This window comes from Trichechus manatus, unplaced genomic scaffold, assembly GCF_000243295.1.
Source record: "Trichechus manatus latirostris isolate Lorelei unplaced genomic scaffold, TriManLat1.0 scaffold00053, whole genome shotgun sequence".
Lineage (NCBI taxonomy): Eukaryota > Metazoa > Chordata > Mammalia > Sirenia > Trichechidae > Trichechus > Trichechus manatus.
In genome coordinates, this window is record NW_004443989.1 from 2,368,243 (window position 1) to 2,388,939 (window position 20,697).

General features: G+C 44.2%; 1 protein-coding gene across 1 annotated transcript in view; it reads left to right on the forward strand.

Annotated features, from left to right (window-relative positions):
* Positions 1–20,697, forward strand: part of WWOX (WW domain containing oxidoreductase) — a 1,054,678-nt gene that overhangs the window by 1,032,749 nt on the left and 1,232 nt on the right. The gene's annotated exons all lie outside the window — the stretch shown is intronic.

Sequence of the window (20,697 nt, forward strand, 5' to 3'; positions counted from 1 at the left end):
CCACTTCTGTGTGCATGCAAGTTACTTACCCTTGGGGGCCCCGTAAAATGGGGATGACATATGTAGTTCAGAGGGTTGTTGTAAGAACCTACAGTTGTGTACATGGAAGCACTCAGCATTGTGCCTGGGACAGAGGAGACTGTCAGTGGATGTTGGACATTTCCCCACTGCCACCAGACTGCGGCCTTGTCCCTGCCATGTTCTTGCTCTTGCTGAAACTTGAATCTGGAAGCAGCTTGACAAAAAAGAGCTTCACTGCTAGGGCTGTGGTTTTCAGCCTTGTTGTACAGAAGAACCCTCTGTTCTCTACTTCAGTGGAACCTCAAATTATGAGAGGTGTTGTTTACCCACTAAACCAACAAATTGGATTTAATAAGTAACAGCCTGTGTGGTCTGTCTGTGGATAAAGTATGTTTTTCATGTTTTTTTTTTTTTTTTTTTTTTTTACTGGTTTTATTGCAGGTAAGCCCCCTTTTCTTATTGCAGGTCACTTAGCTAGCCACGGACCCCATCGATTTGGAGGAAACAGGAAAGCCCCCACTTGGGCAAAGAGAATTCAGGATACCTAGAGGATTGCAAAGTCGAGGCTCCTCTCAAAAGGGTGGAATTTGGGGGTTACCTGGATTAGTAGGTAAACAGGATTATGCTTCACCTTATAAATCATGGTGGCTTGCGATTACTTTTCCACCCGCTCCACAATCCACCACAAAATAAATCCCTGTGGACTCAGCATTGGTCAGTTCTCTCCCCACAATGGTGGACTCATCCACAACTAGGTTCCTGGTGGATTTCATCAAACCATACTCCCTGCTCCATGAGATTGTAGTACTTCAGCTTCACTGGGTTCCAGAGGTCACAGGAGACATGAAGATGCGAAGGTCCTCTGCAGTTCTGCCTCCTCTCCTTCTGGATTCATAACCCCCACCCCCCAACCCTCCACCTATGGAAAGACAGAGCCCCAGAAGCAGACCCTGAGCCCATTGCCTGTCGCCCCATAGTTACTCTCTGCGGCAGCTGCAAAACCCACAGACTGGTAGCCTCCCAGACATCTCCACCCGGAAAGCAAGTTCAGGGACAGTAGAAGACTCTCAAGGACCTACAGAAGCATCCTCCTTAGCTTCTTGCTGTCTATGCAGTGTGGCCCCTGGAGCCACAGGTGTGTGTCCGAATCCCAGCTCTGCCACCTGCAAAGTGTGCAGGCTTGAGCATACTCCTTAACCTCTGTGTGTCTCGGTTTTCTTATCTGTAAACTGGGGGAAATAATAGCAAATGTATTTCACAGGGTTGTTGTGAGGACTAAGTGTTGGCTATGTGTGTGTGTGTGGACAGAATGTGAGTGAGCTTAAGTCAGTGTCTGGCACATAGTAAACATTATACAAATATAGCTCTAAAGTGAGTCATAACTTGCAGAGAACAACCGTGTCAAAACCACACCAACAATCATTTGGAAAGGAAAAAATTTGACCAGTCACTTTGTTTATGCAGCAACTGAGTTTGATTAATATATTTTTCCTTTATCCTACAAAGGAAATTCATTCATTCATTCATCCCTTTAGAAATATTTTGCTAAGCACCTACTATGTGCCAGGCACTGGGCTGGGTGCCAGGGAGCCTCTCAATGTGACCATAATTTAACAGCACACACCCAACTATATAATAGGATTCCAGAAGGGCAGTGAAGAAGAGGAGAGGTTTCTGTTCAAAACTCACAGAGGTGGTATCAGAGGAGGTGATATCTGAAATTGGCAATGATGGGGCATTGTTATTTAATGAGTACCTGCCACACTTGAGCTCTCTAGTTTGGGACTTTATATGCAGTGCCATCAAGCCTAAGGAGCCCTGGTGGTGCAATGGTTAAGCGCTCGGCTGCTAACCAAAAGGCTGGTGGTTCGAACCCACCAGTGGCTCTGCAGGAGAAAAGACCTGGCTCTCTGCTCCCAGGAAAGTTACAGCCTTGGAAACCCTATGGGGGCAGTTCCACTCTGTCCTATAGGGTCACTATGAGTCAGAATCAACTCCATGGCACACAATACCATCAAGCCTTACAATTTCTCTTCTTCCCAGTCCTACTCTTTGCCACATCCTTTCAGTTCCTGAGTTCTGCCGTGTGATTGGCTCATTTCTCGGTACCTTCCTCTTCTGTAGGCACCACTCTGCTGAGTCAGGAGTTACCCCTTCTCCATCTGCTTCCCATCTTCCAAAATGTGTGTTGCTGTTTCTCCATCACTGCGTTTAAACATTCTCTTCCGTTATTATACTTTTAATAGAGTTTCTGGAGGGAGTGGAGAATAATGCTCAGATTTAATCCACCATGTCTAACCAAAAGCCCCACAAATGTATGCTTTTTTCTCTATGCCATACTCCCTGAACTGAAGGATTGTGCAGGCAGTTTCAACTTCTACCACCACAACTGCTTTTCTCTCTTGAGTGTGCATCATGAGCCACTGTGTGTAACAGGCAAGTGAGCACATGGGCCGCTTCTCCGAAACAGCTCTGTAAGCATACCCCGATCTCAAAGTTACAGATGAGGAGACAGAGACTCCGAGTGGTTCAGTGTATTTCTCAAAGTCACCCAGCTGTTGTTTGTCGTAGGTTGGGTTTCCCAGGAAGCAGGCTTTGCTATTGCAATTGGCCTGCAGGAGGTTTACTGGGGGGTGCTCTTGGAATCCACATATTTGTAGGGGGGAAGCCAGCAGGATGGGGCAGAGGGGGTATTGAGCTGCAGCACAAGAGCAGCAGATTCCCAGCCAGTCCCTAGGCGACTTTGAAGCCAAGGTGGCCCTTCAGAGAGTCACTGATGTGGATTACCTCCTGGAAGGGGACGTAACCTGGGCAAGGCAACTCCCTTGGGCTTGGGGCAGCTCCTGGGAAAGAACTCCGCCTTCAGTAGGCAACAGCCTGGGAGCTGGGAACATGACTGCCTCCTGGTCTAGAGCGAGGGATCTCAGCAGCACACCACAGCATCCTCCACAGGGCCGTAGTCTCCCTCTGAAGCTATGTTTCTCAAACTTTAGAGTCCACTCATGTAAGTGGGGTGCAGGGATGGAGGAGTGGGAGAAGATAACGCTAGAAAGGTGGACCAGCTTATCTAGACAGGGGCTTGTACTCACGAAAGAGCCGGCAGTGAGAGGAGGTGACAGTTAAGTCTGATCAGAGGAGTGACGTGGTCTGAGCTGCGTTTGGGGGAACAATCCAGGTGACAGTGCATGAAATCATGGAGCAAAACCAGAGGCTGGGCTAGTCTGACATTCTAGATGCAAATGTGTCAGCGATTTCAATTGAGAATAGGAAGAAAATTTCACTTTTTTTCCTTTCCCACATAATTGGCTTCTATTTCTTATTTGAAAATATGATTCTTTCCATATGGGAAAGATATGGTTAACTCAGGTAGTAAAGATACATAGGTTTAAAATATTTGTTTTTGAGACAAGTTCTAGGACGGACTCTTTTGACACCGTTTAATCAGTAGGAACCTGTTTGTTCATTCATTTGAGGAAGTACCAAAACCAAAAGCAGTTTGGAGGCTTGGCACCTATGATAAAATCACGAAACTGCAGTGTAAACAAACACCATCCTCTTCTCTGTGTCTTTGCTTGTGGATGAACAAATGGAACCAAATTTTCCAGTCCCATGAAGGGCCCCGTCCTTTTCTTTCTCCCCAGTATGCTACCTACCGCAGTCTTCATTCTCTTTTCCCATACCTTCCTCACACCCAACTCCACCACAGGCCCCATCTCCCTCAATGCACTATTTCTTTATTTTAATATGTGTATTCTACTTGTTCTAGAAAGGCCTTCGAGCAAGAAGGATGCTATTTGCATGGATGTTAAACTCAGAGAGAGCACAGTTCCCTAGTGAGGCAGGGAAATGATAAGTCTGGAGTCAGATCTGGGTTTGAATTCTGGCATTGCATCTTAAGAGCTCTGTGTAACCTCAGTTGAGCAAGTTCCAACTCCTTGAAATTCTCATCTCCAAGGTGGAGTTATTACCAACCTTGTAGAGTTGTTGCAGGATTGAATGAGACACTGTTGCAAAGTTCCTAGAATGTTGTCTGGCACTCCTTACAAACTTAGGAGGTGTTGGCAACTATATTATTATCTTGGGAGCCACTTGAGTGGAATCGGTCTTTAGGTTGTGGTAATCAAGTTGAAAAATGTCTAAAATTCTCAAGTGTTTATCACCCTAGGTTTATAATTTCCCACAATGCCCAACCCTGCCCCAATGGTTTTACGACCTTGAGCTCCCAGTCTCTGTTTTATCATGTCCCATGATCTTCCTCAAACAAAGACTACTGTTATATTCCATAAGTCTCAATCAGTGGGGTGCTGGAGCCGACTCACACCAGCTTGCAAGAGCCAATAATGCACATCTCTTCCCACAGTCGCTTTCAGTGACATCAGCTGATAGCTTGAGATTGTCATGGTGGGATTATTTACACCATGGGAATTGGCAAAAGCTGCAGATTAAGGCTCCTTCCCACACAAGTGAGCCGGTTGTTAAACATTTATCCCCACACCGTTGTCAGCAATCTTGCTTTCCACACGTGTCTTTTAAGCAAAGCAAAGGAATTCAAGGGAAAGTGCATTTTAATTATTAGGCCTTTTATTATTATTCCTTCTCTGTGTTCCCCTCCCCTTCCCTACTGCCTTCAAAAGTGTGGATGTGCGTTGGTAATCTGGGCTTTCTGATTGCCTTGGAAAGGTAGTCCTATAATTTCTTGCAGACGAAATACAGTTTAGCAATTCATTTCTTTGTTCCCAGTGTTTCCTATTCATTGTGGTGACAACAAGAAAACCCAGGACAAAGGACAGGGTGCATCTCTCACATGATGGGAAGTGGTTGATGCATGGGCCCTGGAGACACTTGGTCCTGAATCTGAGGCTCAAGCTTTCCAATAAACAGAAAGTAAAGCTTCTCAGCCTCTAGGGATTAAATGGTACTGAAGCTCTGAGTGATTATGGATCTGCTCATATATCTATAAAGAGTACAGTTGAAATCAATTGGTCATTTACCCAAATCTGGGGAGCATTCTCTGATCACTGGTTTGGGGTAACCAACATATGGAAAACGTACCGGTTGCCATGGAGTGGAACCTCTATCCATCAGTTAGGAACCAAGCCCGTTAACCATTTGTACTGCTCAAGAACTCCAACCAATAATGTGGAATCACCCCCTTATTATTTTTCTCATGGGCAGTTGAAGCTCAGTTCTCACTCCATGGGGAGACTTGGCTTCCATCCCAGTTTTCTCATCACACCTAGAGTCTAAGATGCCTTTGGTGGGGCAGCCGCTCTAGAGACACATCCGTCAGTGGATAAGTTACAAACATCATTGTGAGGGCCTGGCTTCTGTGACTCAAGGTACCATGCAACAAAGCGGTTAGGCATGGACAACCCCAGTTCAAATTCTAGTGCCATCTCTTACTAGCTGTGTGCCCTTGAGCAAGTTATTTAACGTTTTTGGACCTCAGATTCCTTGTCTGTCAAATGAGAGTATTATAAATGAGCTAGTAGACCTAAAGCATTTACTGCAAGCCTGGGACCCTCAGAAAGTGTCAGCTATTTACTGTTATTGAAAGATCTACTTCAACAATGGCACAAAATCTTGACCTGTCACTCTGCAGTGCTCTCATGCCACCTAGCCTGTGGACATGTTTCTACTTAGCCTGGTGCAGTTGATGAGAACAGAGGTCTGGAGCCCAAGTGATTGGATTCAGCTCCCGATTCTGTCACTTGCCACTTGACCTGGGCAAAAGGCTTCTCCTCTTTGGACCTTTAATTGGGGATAATGGATGCAAAATGCTCACAAAAGGGTCTGGCACAGGGTGAACCCTGACAAGAAGCATTAAAGGCACATGAATCCCTTAACACAAGATAGGCAGGTAGCTTGATAAAAACTCAGTAAATGAGAATGATTTATTATTAAGTCATTTTACTTCCTTGAGTCTCAGTTTTTCCATCAATAAAATGCAGGTAATGATGCCTCCATAGGACTCTTGCAGCAATTCTGGGGGTGGCCCCTGGACAGTGGCACAGAAGATAGCCAGGCACCTATGCTGGATTCATATAGTATTAACGGGGTCTGCCTTGTAAAGTCATTTGGTTAGAAATCCAAAGGGCACAGCTGATAGAGGAAAGATTTTCGACACCCTGACAATTTAAGGGCCAACCACACAACTGGCTTGTATCCTCGCTGACACTTTGCTGGGTTGCTATAAGTGTATTTGTGTGCCTTCCTTTTTACAAGCCAGGCAGTTGTGAGAGGATGAATCCTATCAGGTGTGGCAGCCAGGGGGTAGAAAAGAGCAGAGTAAGATGTTCCTTGGTGTACCCTCGTTGTCATGAGTTCAGCATTTCTCTGAGAGGCGAGGGCGGGAGAGCTCCACCACCGCTGGCCCATCATGAAGCCACCCTGGTGGATGTTGCCAGGCAGCCCACAAACGCCAAGCCATTTTAACCCAAGTCTTGCCAGCCTCCAAGACCTCCCTTGCTTGAGAAGCAATTTCCAGAAGAGGAGCCCTGCAGGGGAGGGGCCTCAGACCCCTTCCTGAGCATTCTCTAAAATCACATATAGGCAGAAAAGAAATCCTGGTTCCTGAGGACACCAGGGTGGAAGCTAGGGATCTGAGGACTTAGAGGTGGGCTCAGAAGGACGAGGAAATCCCCGAGGCCAAGGAGGCCACCAGGGGCAGATTATCCAATAGGCAAGGTAAGCACATGTGTAGAGAACAATTTCACATTTTTTCACCACGTCGAAGATTCTGCTTCCAGGTATGGCTGGCATCTGTCTCTTTCCCAACCCCACAGCACCTTCCTACAGAATCAAAGCCTGTTTTCAAATTTATGATCCTGACAGGGACGGATGACCCAGTAAGCAAGGTGAGCTTGGGCTTGCTTACTGGTTCATCCGCCCTTGGAAGCCACTCTGAAAGCTCCTGGAGAGGGACCTGGGGAGCAGATCAGCCACAGTGGGGGATCTGTGTCCCCATCAGGATCTGACAAGGCTAATGTTTCAGTTCATTCATGATTCCAGGATCCTGTTGAGTGTATGGGGCATGGAGTCAGGGGGGATGTTAGCTATGAACAGAACATGCATTTTTGGAGTGAAACAAACCTCACTTTGGATCTTAGCTCCAGCACTTACCAATCTCGTGGCTTTGAGTTACTTCACTTCCTTTAGCCTTGATCTCCCCCTCTGCAATGAGCAGATAATAATACCCACCTGGCATGGATGTTGTGGGAGTCCCTGGGTAGTACAAATGGTTAAACACTTGGCTACTAGCCAAAAGGCTGGTGGTTCGAACCTGAAAGATCACAGCCATTGAAAGCCCTATGGAGCACAGTTCTCCTCTAACACCCATGGGGTTGCCATGAGTCGGAACTGATTCAATGGCAACTGGTCTGGTTCTAAGGTTGTTGTGAGAATCTGATGTAATAAGAGACCTAAGGGAGATAATAGGCCCTCAACAGCTATTATCATCATTAGTGTGATTTCTGTTGTTATTAGATTATTATTATTAGCTATTCTAGCTAAGATTCGAACCCACCAGCCACTCCATGGAAGAAAGATGTGGCAATCTGCTTCTGTAAAGATTACAGCCTTGAAATCCCTATGGGGCAGTTCTACTCTGTCCTAGAGAGCCGCTGTGAATCGGAATCAACTCAGTGGCCATAGGTTTGGGTTTTTTTTTGGGTTATCCTTGAGATGGGACTAACCCTCTCTAAAGCAACTATTCAGCCTCAAACTCTACCTGGACAAGGACATGAAGAACTCATGATGTATCCAGAAGGGAGACTCCGAGATGATGAAAGGGGCTGGCAAGTGACCAGTGTTCTGAGACGGTCACTGGGCAGGGTTATCAGGCTATAGGAGAGGTGCCAGAGCAGGTGACAGGTGAGTGTCTACAGGAATGGCCCAACGGTGGAAGGGCTTGAAGGAAAAGGTGGAGGAGAATTTCTGACCAAGAGAAAAGTTTCAACCTGGGATTAGGAAGCAGCAGAGGGTCGAATGGGCTCCCTGGGAGACCTGCCACAACCATCAGGACTGGGTTGACAGGAGATTGTGTTTTGCCATAGCCAGATGGGAGGGGGTGAGCAGGAAAATGGGCCAGGCTAGAGCGTGTCCTGTCCTATCTTCTCATGCCCAGTGTGGTCCAGCCCCAGCAGCTGATGCCTCGTGGGTGTGATGAGGACATCAGTTCTGTATCTGACACTTGTTAGCCGATCAGTTTCACTCCCCCAGGGAACAATGCACTCATCTTCCGTGCAGTCTGTTGCCCACTCCCTCAGACTTAGACAGATCTGGGTCCCCATCACAGACACTCTCAAGGCTGATGGGCATCAGCACTTGGTGGGAGCGTTTCTGCACATGGTGGGAACACTGGCAGCAAGTGAGAATCACACTTCGCCTCCAGAGGCCCCATTAGCGTCAAACACCCTATAAAACCTCCGCTGCTCAATGGATGCATGCAAATTCACATGTATCACTTTTGCTTTTCAACTAATTGATTTCTGGGCTCTAAGTTGTGGACCCCAAGAGCTGTCTCCTGCTGGGAATAATGTGGAAAAATTAGTTTTTATATTTTAAGGCAGAATTCAACAGCTAGAATAAGAGGGTGGGGTTACGGGACCCTAACAGGTATAACAGAAATGCATACAAACCCTTTATGGAAAGAACACTCTGGAGCCAAACAGGCCTGGATTCCATAAAAGATTTCATCCCTTGTCTGGTGGGTGACATTAGGCCAGTAAGACTGCTCTGTGCCTTGGTTTTCTCATCTGTAGAATGAGGCTAATGTCCCACAAAGATGGACGGATAGATAGATGATAGATAGATAGACAGACAGACAGACAGATAGATAGCTGTTGTTGGTTGCTGTAGAGTCAATTCCAACTCATGGCAATCCAATGAGTGCAGAATAGAACTGCTTCGTAGGGTTTTCAAGGCTATGACCTTTCAGAAGCAGGTCACCAGGCCTATCTTCAAAGGTGCCTCTGCGTGGATTAGAACCACCAACCTTTTTTTTTTCCTTCGCCTTTTCCTTTTGTGTTCCACCATTTTACTACCCAGACGCTCCTATATATACGTTGTTGTTAGGTGCTGTTGAGTCATTTCCAACTCATAGCAACCCTATGTACAACAAAAGGAGATGCTGCCCTGTCCTGCACCATCCTCACAATGTTTGCTCTTCTTGAGCCCAGTTACTATGCTTGAGCCCATCATTGCAGCCACTGTGTGTATATATGTATGTATATCCCTCAACATTTTATTATAAATGTTTTCAAACAGAAAATTTGGAAGACTATTGCAGTAACCACCCGCATGTAACCACCTGGATTCTACCTTTGGCATTTCACTGCGTTTACTTGCTCCCCTATAGCTCTATGCATCCCTCTCTCCAGCTATATATCCATAGGGATACTTAGAGATTTAGAGGAGAATGAGATACTGTTTGTAAAGGGTCTAGGGTGGTGTCTGGAACCTTACAGCATTTAAGTGAGCCTTAGTCGTTGGGAACCCTGGTGGTGCAGTGGTTAAGAGCCACGGCTGCTAACCAAAAAGTCGGCAGTTTGAATCCATCAGCCACTCCCTGGAAAACCTATGGGGCAGTTCTACCTAGGGTCACTATGAGTTGGAATTGACTCAACGGCAACAGGTTTGCTTTTTGGGTTTGGGGGCAGTTGTTTAAATGTCGGGGTCCGGGGGACATAGATGTGAACTTGGTCTGGCCTGCTTGTAGCCAGGAGACAGATGAGAAGTGGAATTCACAGCCAGCGTAGTACTCAGAGATGCTGGGTGGGGCTTGGAGAGAGGGTGAACTGCTGCTTGGAGTCCTAGCTCAAGGTGGAAATTCCCCTCCTACTTTGTAAGTCCGTTGAGTGAAGAAAAGGGAAGATATTTTGATCTGTATGCTTCAGTTTTTAAACTTTCATTAATCAGAATCATAACCGCCTTTGAACTATTATCTATTATGCATCAGGGAAGGGGCCAAATGTTATCAGTAATCTAAACTTATAAGAACCACTTGAAGGCATATTATGGCGCCCATTTTATAGATGAGGAAACTGAGCTCAGTGGCTTGTCACACACAGAGCTGCCAGGTGGCAAAGTCAGGATTCGAATTCAGATATTTCTGGCTTCAGTTCCTCTGCTTTTTCCACCATTCCACACTGCTCCCTAATTTGCCAAAATATCCAAATCTGTTCTATTCCGGCTCCTTCTCCCCAGTTCCCTCCAGGACTGAAGACATTATATTGATTCCTGTTCAGCAGAGGTTAGGAAGGGTCTTTCCATTCCGAAGGTGAACGCGGAGCGCTTTTTAAATGGAAGACTGCAGGGAGCAAGAGCGCGTTCTTCACTAGCGTTGCAGGAGAATAGAGTTAGATTTGTCCTCGGTCCCGGAGCCGTCTCAGTTTTCTAAAGACCTAACTTTGCAGCATTCTTCAAGGGCTCCAGAGAGTTCCCTGTGCCATCAAATTAAGTTTGGAAACTTCAATAAAAAAGTCCTGAAGGAAACTGTCAATTAATGCATTTACACCGAAGCATCATACTTGGGAAAAACATCTTCAAACGCAAAGGCTGTTTTTCAACCATTAAAAAGTTTGGGCGCTGCTTGGTTTCCATAGATACCTGGAGGTAATAGCTTCCTTTACCTCATTGAAGAGCGAGTGTTGCTCGATTTTTTTTTTTTTTTTACCTTCATCTTTCTTACTTTCTCCCCCTCCATCCCCATTTATGAAAACAAAAGATAACTAAATTGAAACCTGGCAGTGAAATTTGTCTGCGGAAGACAGCTTGATTTATAAGCTCAGGTGATTTCATTTTTGCTCACCTCCTTACTATTTCATGACTTCCACAAATAGTGTTTGCACTTGCACAGAGGAGATGGAGAATTTTCAATTTATCAAGTTATCTCCCCAGCCCATCAAATATAAATATACTCAAAAGGGAAATGTTAATGGTCTGTTGAAGAGCAGCTGAGTTTTATCAGGGAACACTAGGGTGTAGAGCAGTGGTCGGCAAACTATAGCTTGTGGGTCAAATTTGGCCCCCTGTCTGTTTTTTGTAAATAAAGTTTTATTGGAACACTGCCACACTCATTTGAGTACGTCTTGTCTATGGCTGCTTTTGCAACAACAATGACTGAATTGAATGATTGTAACAGAGCCATACTTTTGGTGTCCAGGAAAGAATTGGAGTTTTGATGGCATTTAATAGCGCTTAACCATTTGCGCCACCTAGGGACTCTTTGGCACATAGTAGGGGAATGATAAATATTGTTTTCACTCCAGATGCTTTTGCTAGAAAAAAATCCCAAGAAGTCTATCTTATGAAAATCCAAGAAAAGTGTGTAAAAACCCAAATGAAATAGTTCAACCATTGTTTCTACGGCCAATCCATGTTCAGCGTCCACTTCCTGGGAGAAAACGAGAGAAGCCGAGGGAGGAATGTCTTTCAGGGAGAAGACAAACAAAAGGAGCTGCAGCGGTCTAGGAAGAAATCTTTAATTTTATTCAGCTTTAAAGAGTTTGAGAGAGTTTTTTTTTTTTTCTTTTAACAAACCAGTTCAAGTACATGCCTTCCGATTATAAAAGTACCTGAAATTGCCTAGAATATCAGCATGCATAGCTTGTTAGTATTTACATATATTTACATAGGGAAACAAGAGAAAGATCTACAGTTATTTACAGTCTACATAGGAGAAGAGAAAGGTAGCATAATTGTATTTCCTAAAATACCGTAGATGAGTAGTCAGCCCATGCACATTTAGATAATAGTTGCATGATAGAATGCAGTTTTTAAAAAAGACATACCTTTGTAACTTTCTATACTAAGGTGTTGCATAATCAAGGTAAAAAAATTTTTTGTTTGTTTCTAGTCTGTTTGCATCAAGTGGTTTAAAATGTTCACTAACACCGAGGCAGAATTATTTTTCCCTGGCAATTAAAGCATCAGCACACACGATCATGCCCTACTAACTAGCAACAAGCTGCTGGTGAATGAAGTATCTATTGTTTCTCATTACCCATCGACCACTGTGAAGAGCTCTCTTCGTATAAAGGCGGTGCCTAAGCTATCACCATTAATTATAGACGTAATATAAATGAGACGCTCTCCACAGTATGTTCTAAATGAAATATTAACAAGGCCAGTGTCTTTGAGCCTGAGAAATGATCTGTCTGAGCGAGCTCCCTATGAAAATGCACCTACCTGACGCAGACGGGCCTGACTTGGATCAGTGGGGCTGGACATCAGGGCCCTGCTTGTGAGATCTGAATGACTGCAAAGCACATTCTCTGAATTCGCTCCTGGAGGACGGAGTTAAGAGTTCATTGCTTACCATGATGTGACCCCATCAGAAGAATCTGTGTTTCTCCCCAGTGCCTTTTCAGTCCAGTACTGCGTTGTAGGAGACACATACGACAGAGGTGCAAGTGAACTGCCAACCTTAAAATCTAAACAAACAGCTTGTTTGAGGTTTGCCCTAAAATCCTGCCTGCTCACACAGCAGTCAGCTCTGGGTTTTCTAAAACAGCTCATGTAGCAGGCAGCCTGGATGGAGTAATTATGGGCAAACAAGGGAAAGGGAAAGCTGTTTGTTGGACGTGTACTTTGAAGATATTCTTTGCACTGTTGTATTAGAACTGAATCCATTGAATTTGCCTGGTGATAATTTCAAAGATTTATTTAAATATACATGATGAATACAGAGGCATACATTTATATACAATATACAGAGCTAGCTATAACTGAGGTTAAAGAAGTAGAGTAAAAATGTAAAATGTTTGAAATTAAACACACGCTAAATATTTCCTTCTATCTCTTATAAACACTCAGCAGTCCTGCAGCACTGGCACCAAGGTGGCCCCAGTGGAAAATTTCAGTGGCGGGACATTCAATTTGTCCCGTATGGAAGGAGAATGTATCAGTATAATGCTTATTTTGGTGGCAAATTTCTATGGTTCTAATGCTTGACTTTCAAACTCACCCATGGAAGAACGGATGTTGTTGTTAGGTGCCACTGAGTTGCTTCTGACTCATAGCGACCCTATGTACAATGGAACGAAACACTGCCTGGTCCTGTGCCATCCTCACAAGAATGGATACCCCAATGCCCAGCAAGAGAACTTCCATTGGAAAGAGACTGCACTTTTAGAAATGTGGGTATTCCAAGCAGCAAATGCCTAGGAAATGCTTTCTTGGATAGAAGACATAGTCAACAACACCTTCTCTTATTTCTAATGAGACTGCCTTTCAGGTCCAACCAGTTCTAGAACATGCTTGGCAGGCACAAATGAAGGGGAGACAGTATGCGTGGTGTCACCCGCCTGGATTGCACCCCAGCCATTCCTTTTCCTTCCCTAGTTGGGAATACGCCCCTTCAACTGGGAATACTCCCTCCCAAAGCATTTCTAGGTGACCTTACTAGCTACAACAGATCTCAGACAGGTGGAATAATCCTCAATATTACGTCTCCACCTTTTAACACCAGACATAAATCTGTTACAGAATCCTTGAAACATCAATGGCAAGGCTTCTGGAACACGAAGGAGGTATGAGAAGGGCTTCATTTACTTCAGGGAAAAGTTCAGAACAATTCATTGACTTGAAAACACAGGCCCAGAAACCTGACCAAGGTCACTCTGCCCTCAAATCCTGTGAATAACACCCGTTAAAAATCCTCCCACGCCTAACATTCCCAGAACAAACATGGCTTTGGACCACTTTGAATTACAGGGAACTGGCTGCCCATTACTCCCTAAAATTTAAGGCTAGGGGAAACCAATGTATTCTTCTGCCTTAAATGAATGCTTCCCAGCGTTCTGTCCTGAACCTGCTGGTCTTCGTGGTTATTCCAGCAAATATTTCTTGGAGGAATAAGAGCAACACAACCTTTCCTCCTGATGCCTCCAGCACATTCTACCCTGGTCTTCAAGTCAACCTCTTGAAACTCCTTAGAGATCTCGCTAGAAATTCCTATCTTTTGCTGGGGAGAACAGCATGGCCTTCGTGTGAGACTGGCCTTTAGCCTCACTCAGATTTGGGGGCATAATGTTTGGGATGCCTGAACTGCCAACAAGAAAGGCCACAGGTCACTTTGCAGGCTCTCCCAGAAGAGAGGCCTGTGGACCTATGGCTGTTATTTGAAGCTGTATCACATTCTTTCCCCCTTAAGCCTTCCACTCAAGATGTCCTTTGCAATCTTGGGTTGTGGCCTGAGCTTGGACTAATTGCATTTAAGGGGATAAACTGGCGTATCTTAGCTTTCCCACAGAACAACTCCCATTAACCCCTCCTTGTAGGCTGTGCCCTGAGGAATATCCCTCCTCCCCCTGCCGTGGGACAGAGAGTCAGCTGAAAGCAACCTCTCAGGTTTTCCACCCTGTGAACCTGTTTTTAGCAAAGAAACTTGTGTGTGTGTGTGTGAGAAAGAGTGTGTGTGACAAGAGGTAAATATCCTAACACATTGTCAAAATCTGTGGTGTTCGAGTGGGTACATCCTCTTCTGTAGGATTAAGAATCTGAATGTGATCTAAACGGATTCTGCAGAACACTCTCTGAAGATTTCAAAGCCTCTGAAGTTAAACACACATATCCAGTTTCCTGAACTTCATCACATTTTCTGTTTGAAAAATTAAGTGTATTCCCCTTCTGTATAAATGTTAAGAATAGATTGTGAATTAGCAAAACTCGCGAGGGCTATGAAGACAGTTCTATTTTAGTGCCTACCAGGAAGCGTTCGCACGTGTCTAGACTGTTTTATTCAAGACCTCTGTAGTCAAGTGATGTTAGGAGTCAATTGGGGGAGGGTGGGGAGGGGAGAGGGATCAGAGGAAATAAGCAAGCAAAATGGAGCGTGTCTGATATTATTCTACAAAAGGCCACATTCATTTTAAATGTATGTGAATCTATAAGATGGAGATCACTTAAGTTTCACTGGTTTTGATATGGTTCAGTTCATGCTTTGAAAAAGTCTATCATCAAAGAGTAGGTTCCTTAACCGGGTAAATCTGTCACCTGGAAGTCGCATTTTCAATCAGATGACCTTTTTTATTAAGGGTCATTTGCTATTGGATCATACGAGGTGGCGCTGAGTATTCATTTTTGTTAATCCAAATGGATATAATTTCAATTTAGCTCCTTGACTAAATCAACAATGGAAAAACCTCCTCTTAACAGCTCTCAGTTGAACACGTGACATCCTACATATTTTTTTTTTTTTAAGGCCACAGTGGGGTGTCACACTGTGGCCTGACTGAGAAGAAGGCAAAATGACACAAGACAGCTTAACCTAAATGGGAGACATATAACTGGGAAGGGGTACTATGCAAATATTTGTTTCATATATTGAGGAAAGAGGTTTGTATACAACTTAGAATGGATTTCAGAGTCAATCTATGTGACTATCTGTGTGGCCTTGGACAAGTCACTTTTGATCTCTGATACCAAGTAGTCTTCTCTATAAGTGGAATAATAATCGTACCTGGCTTGTAGAAATAGCACGAGCAGTTTTCTATAATGCTTGTAAAGCTCTCTACATAGTGTCCGATGAATTGCAAGTTCTCAATAAATGCTAGTCATTGTCACCATTTTAACAGTCCCTGTTTGGTACAACTCACTGGGAAAACACGTCAGTTTGGAGGACAGCATCCTTTCAAATTCACTTCTACTGCCTCACATAATTTTGGTGGATGTTGGTGTGTTTGTTGATTAGCATTTATTCCACGACAGTCAATTCAATTCGGTACAAGTATCATGGTGGAGGAAAAAGGTGATTTGTTTCGGCTGGGGTCATGCTATTGGAAGGCCAGTAAGCCTTGTTCGTACACAAGCTGCTTTTGGTTATGAACTAATGGAATATGTGGCAAATTTGTCAACTTAAAAGATTGTTCTTAGATGGTGAATAGGAAACACACAACCTCTTGGAGCTACTTGCTCTTGCTTATTTTTCAAGCCAGAGGTTTAAACCATAATTGTTTTTGTGGGAGGAATGTATACCAACCGCCAAGGTGTCCAGAGATAAACTCCGAAACACAGCGTTACATCTTTCCGGTAGAGTGGTTATAAACTCTTGCAGGAGTGTTACTGGGAGACAGCGAGAGACGGCAAGGGCGTGGAGGCAGCCATTTATTCCACCCGGAGAAACGTGTTCTTACCATCTCAGCTCCACCACGGCTTGATGATGAATTATTCCGCCCCATGGGGCATGTGCATGGGGCCACCATATTCAGTGGCTAGTTTTGCGTTTGGAAAGATCCGAGATGAGTAACAACAAATGCTCTAGGGTTTGAAGAGGAAACTGTCTTTTATTTTTGCCAAACCTGCTCCCTTCAGATCACCTCCTTGTCTGTGGAATCCAGCACCGTCATCACTGCCCACTTTTGCAAGGGCCCTCTCCTTCCCTGCCTTTGGGGTTCGAAGCCCAGTCTAAGTTCCCTGTCATGGTCTCTTTTCACGACTCTGCTTTCTGTATAAATGGCTTCATTCAGCATTTGCTATGCAATGTCCTATTATCTATATGTCTGAAGCAATCTTAGAACATCTACTGCTTTCTGGCAATCACTGAATATATAGATACATCATGATATTATGTCTATTTTTTTATACGTCTCGTAATTAAACCTATTCTTTCTTTTAAATAAGCATGCACTTTAAAATGGAGACACCTGAAAACAGAACACTGATTGTGTAATATGTGTCCTTATAAAAACGTAAGTATTGGAGTACTAACCGATGCATTACAAATACCAATAAGTGGGTGTTTTTTTTTTTCTTTACCCTATACTGTTTGTCATAAACCTCTGTACCTTTTCCTTTAAAAGAGTCCATATTCATTTGTATTCAGTGCTGACAGTCACAAATTGACGGCTAGCAGTTATCAAATAAACGTTGATGAAAAGCGGCTACTTAACATTTTCATCCCAACAAAGGGTTTTGGAAGGACGGGTAATTTAGATCTTAGGGCCTCAACTATAAATAAACAGCTACCGCTTTCTAAATCCCACCTTTCTGTAGGTGAAGATGGTGCCACAAATCTGACAAATGATTTCTGGAAGAGAATGATGAATCCTTATTACCAAGATACTCTTAACTTAATCCCAAACAAGAATCCTGGGTAATTTTACATATACTATAAAGATTGATGGCACAGTTCTCTGGCAGCTGGCAAATGTCTGACTAGATCGGAATGGCATTCAGGCATGATTAAAGATTCTACTGGGCTTCCCAGAAATTCTCAGACCTGCGTCGTCAACACCCTAACTTGCTGCTATTGCTACAGGATGGCGCTGCCTCACCCCTATTCTTGTGACTAGCAACCGCTTCTGATAAGTTGTCCTTAAAGAAATCATTTGGGAGCACCCACAGCTGCAACCGGTGTTTATATGTCAGGGTATTGTGATTATTTTTTCATGATAGATCCCTAAGTAGTGGTGACAACTAACAACGCGTTGTTTCAGATACTTTTAACAGAGTTAACATTATTTCCTTTATATGGCTCTTTCATCTTTCCTCAATGATGTACCGATGTCCCACAAAGTGGCATGAAAGTTTTTTGACGGTGATTAAAGTGCCCTCTCTCTCTCTTTGTTTAATTTTTTTTATCAGTTTAAAAATGTTATATCTTGTATCAGCAGTACCGGCTCGTTTACTAGTGAGATTTCCCTAATGTGGCTCCGTCTCGTTCTGATGATGTGCAGACTGAAAAGCTGATGAGCCAGAAATTAGAACTTGTTATTAAACTGTCGTCACATCTGATCATATAAAGATGTCACTCAGAGGTTGCCATTGGTACAGCTGAAAAGAGAATTCCCCGAGAAGGCAAAGGGCTGGTGGGCTTGGGACCAAGAAGGTACTGTCACGGCTGCATTGTCCTGCAAGGGAGGAAGGTAATGCAAGGACCAGGTGGACCGAGCATGAATCAGAGAGGGAGCCCTTGCCAAGAGTACATAGTTGATCTCTGGGGTGGGCAAGATTGTCTTTGCTTTCAGGTGAGCGACTAATATGCTGTGTTCTTCTACAAAGCCAAAGCCACTTGTGATGAAATTAAGATTGTGTATCACCCCCGAGCCTAGTGGTGAAGGAATCAAAGCCAGCTCTTGATAAAAGATTGGGTTTTTCAGAAGTTTATGGTTTTCAAAGTGGTGGCCAAAAGTAGATTGACATGAAATGATGCCAATTGCAATTGCTTTCGGATTCCAAGGAGGGAAAACACATGCACCCGGCTCCCTCATCAACTCAGTTCTAAATCAATGGTTGTGCAGAATTCCTTTGCAAAAATACCATTCCAACCGTGCAAGAGTGCAAATGATATCATTTTAGAAGGTCATGGTGACAAAGTGTTACATTACGTTTGGAAGAAGTGTGCCTTTTGCTTTCCCAAGAGGCTTCCTTTTTTTCCTTTCTCAGGACTGGCGGAACGGTGAGAGACCCATCTGTTGTGATGCAGTATGATGCTGACATTGTAACCACTCTGGGGAGGGGCTCTGGATCATGGGATGAGCTGACTAGATCCCCTCACCACTTGAGAGTCCAGGGCAAGTTATGTGACCACCCTTCGGGGGTTCTGGCAGCTACAGAGTAAAATGGAAATCTAAGACAGATATCCAGTAATTTATGCAAAACACCATCTCCGCCTGAACTCTGCAAAGAAACAAGGCCATGATATTTGGCCTGAGTTAGCGGGATGAGCTTCTCATTTCTTCAATTTGTCTTTAGAGGCACTTTTGCTTTCCTTTTCCCCATGCAGGATGTGGAGGAGCCTGATAAACCACTTGGAATTCTTTCGATAAGTGTGCCAGGTGCAAAGCGAAGGGTTATTAGGAATAATAATTCAGTGAAAGGGAATTTGGATGACATAAACTGCTTTCCATTAGACATGATCCACACAAATCAATTTGAAAAGAAACAGCTGAATCCAAGAAAATAACTGGCTATTTGGGGAGTGGGCATGGCAAGGACTTAGGGGAGGTAACAAACCAATTACTAGTTAATTAAGTTGAAGTCATCATGTCAGTTGTTTAAGTTCTGGATGAATGGGACTTGCCCAATAGAGCCCAGCAGCCAGTTCTTATCAGAACTCAAGTCTTTACTCCTACATTCTTCCCCACAATCACATCACTTGACTTTGTTTGGCCACTGGCTCTCAGACAAATTCGGATGTGACCATAGACCCCAATGCTGAAGCCAAAAAACTGGTCTGCCTTTATAGCACTTGCCTAAAATTATAACATCTTGGGACCCTGGTTCTCAGAGTGACCTTAGCTCCCAGTGGTTCTAGAACGCAGTTATAATGAGTGCAACCCAGGCCATTTGGGGTATGAATCCCCAGTTAAGCACTCTGCTTGGTCAGGATTTAAACCCTCTAGGGGCAAAAAAGTTGTAAGCTTTGGGTGGGGACAAAAATCCACCCCACCCCCAATCAGACATCCTTCATGTTTTCCTAACGGTGGCCTTATCTTCAGTTCCCGATTCCTATCCTCTTTTGCAACCTTCTCCCCATCAGCTAATAATTAGTTGATGCTGCAAGGGCTGCGAGGCACATAAATAATCATAAGATGCCAGATAAACTGTATTGGTTTTAAATTAGGGCCGTGCCTACGGTGTTTCCCTATGAACACCAGCCTATTATTTTTAATTATAGCTTGCAAAGCAAAAAAGTGATTTCTTGCCCTCTTTGCAGCATCCCTGACAATACACATCCCCGTCACCACACTCATCCCTAGCCACAGCCCGACTGGCACTCAAAAAGGGAATCCAAAATAATCAGCTGCACTCACTGTAACTTGCGGGAGAAAATGTACCTCCTTAGCAGGGGCGGATTAACCAGTAAGCAAGATATGCACAGGCTTACATTAAGCAAGGTACGCAGGGGCTTACTCGTGTTTCCTTTCTAATCTGTAGTGCACAATTGCACATGGGTTCATGGTGAAAAACAGGCAAAATTTTGTACTGCAGATTAGTAAGTAAGCACAAGGAAGCCCGTGCGTACCTTGCTCATTGAGTAATCCGTCCCTGTCCCTTAGTCACTGTCCCCCTTTAAATCCAGATTATATATGACATTTGGAAAAGGGTTTTCACTGGATCTGGATCAATTAATAAATGCAGTGTGTGTGGGGGTGGGGGTGGGGGTGTTTTAAACACTTTAACACAGCAATACAAACCTTTCCCCTAGCAGCACTATGGGCAAAGAATAGAGGACAGATCTGGCGCCAGCCCCATTGGGTTTTCTACCTGATGGGCCATACTTAGAGTGGTTGGTTTAACTCACACAGGAGGTGTTAGGAACAATCTCGGTGTCCAATTATATTGCATATTGGGAAGTCGAGGGGCTGGATGAATTTGCTCTTGCCTGTCACCATCTTTTGCTCTTTGTGCAGAAGGAGCGTCTGACGTGATTTATTGATACGCGTATTTATTTTTGAAGCCTTTTCCTGTACGAGGTGTAAAAAGTCACACCCGCTATATGAGCAGAGTTTATGAACTCGTTTTTCCAGGATGGTCACATCATACCTTTTAGTTATGCGCTCCAAGGTGAGGACCCTTGGCCATGCCGAGAGCCAGTCGCAAATGACTCAGAGGAGGCATGCCATTCCCAGACAGCTGGAATGACGTTATCTCATTGTCTTTTCTTTCTTTAAAAGAAACTTTTTTTTTTTTTTTTTGTCTTTCTTCGATTTCCAGCAACAAGGAGCTGCC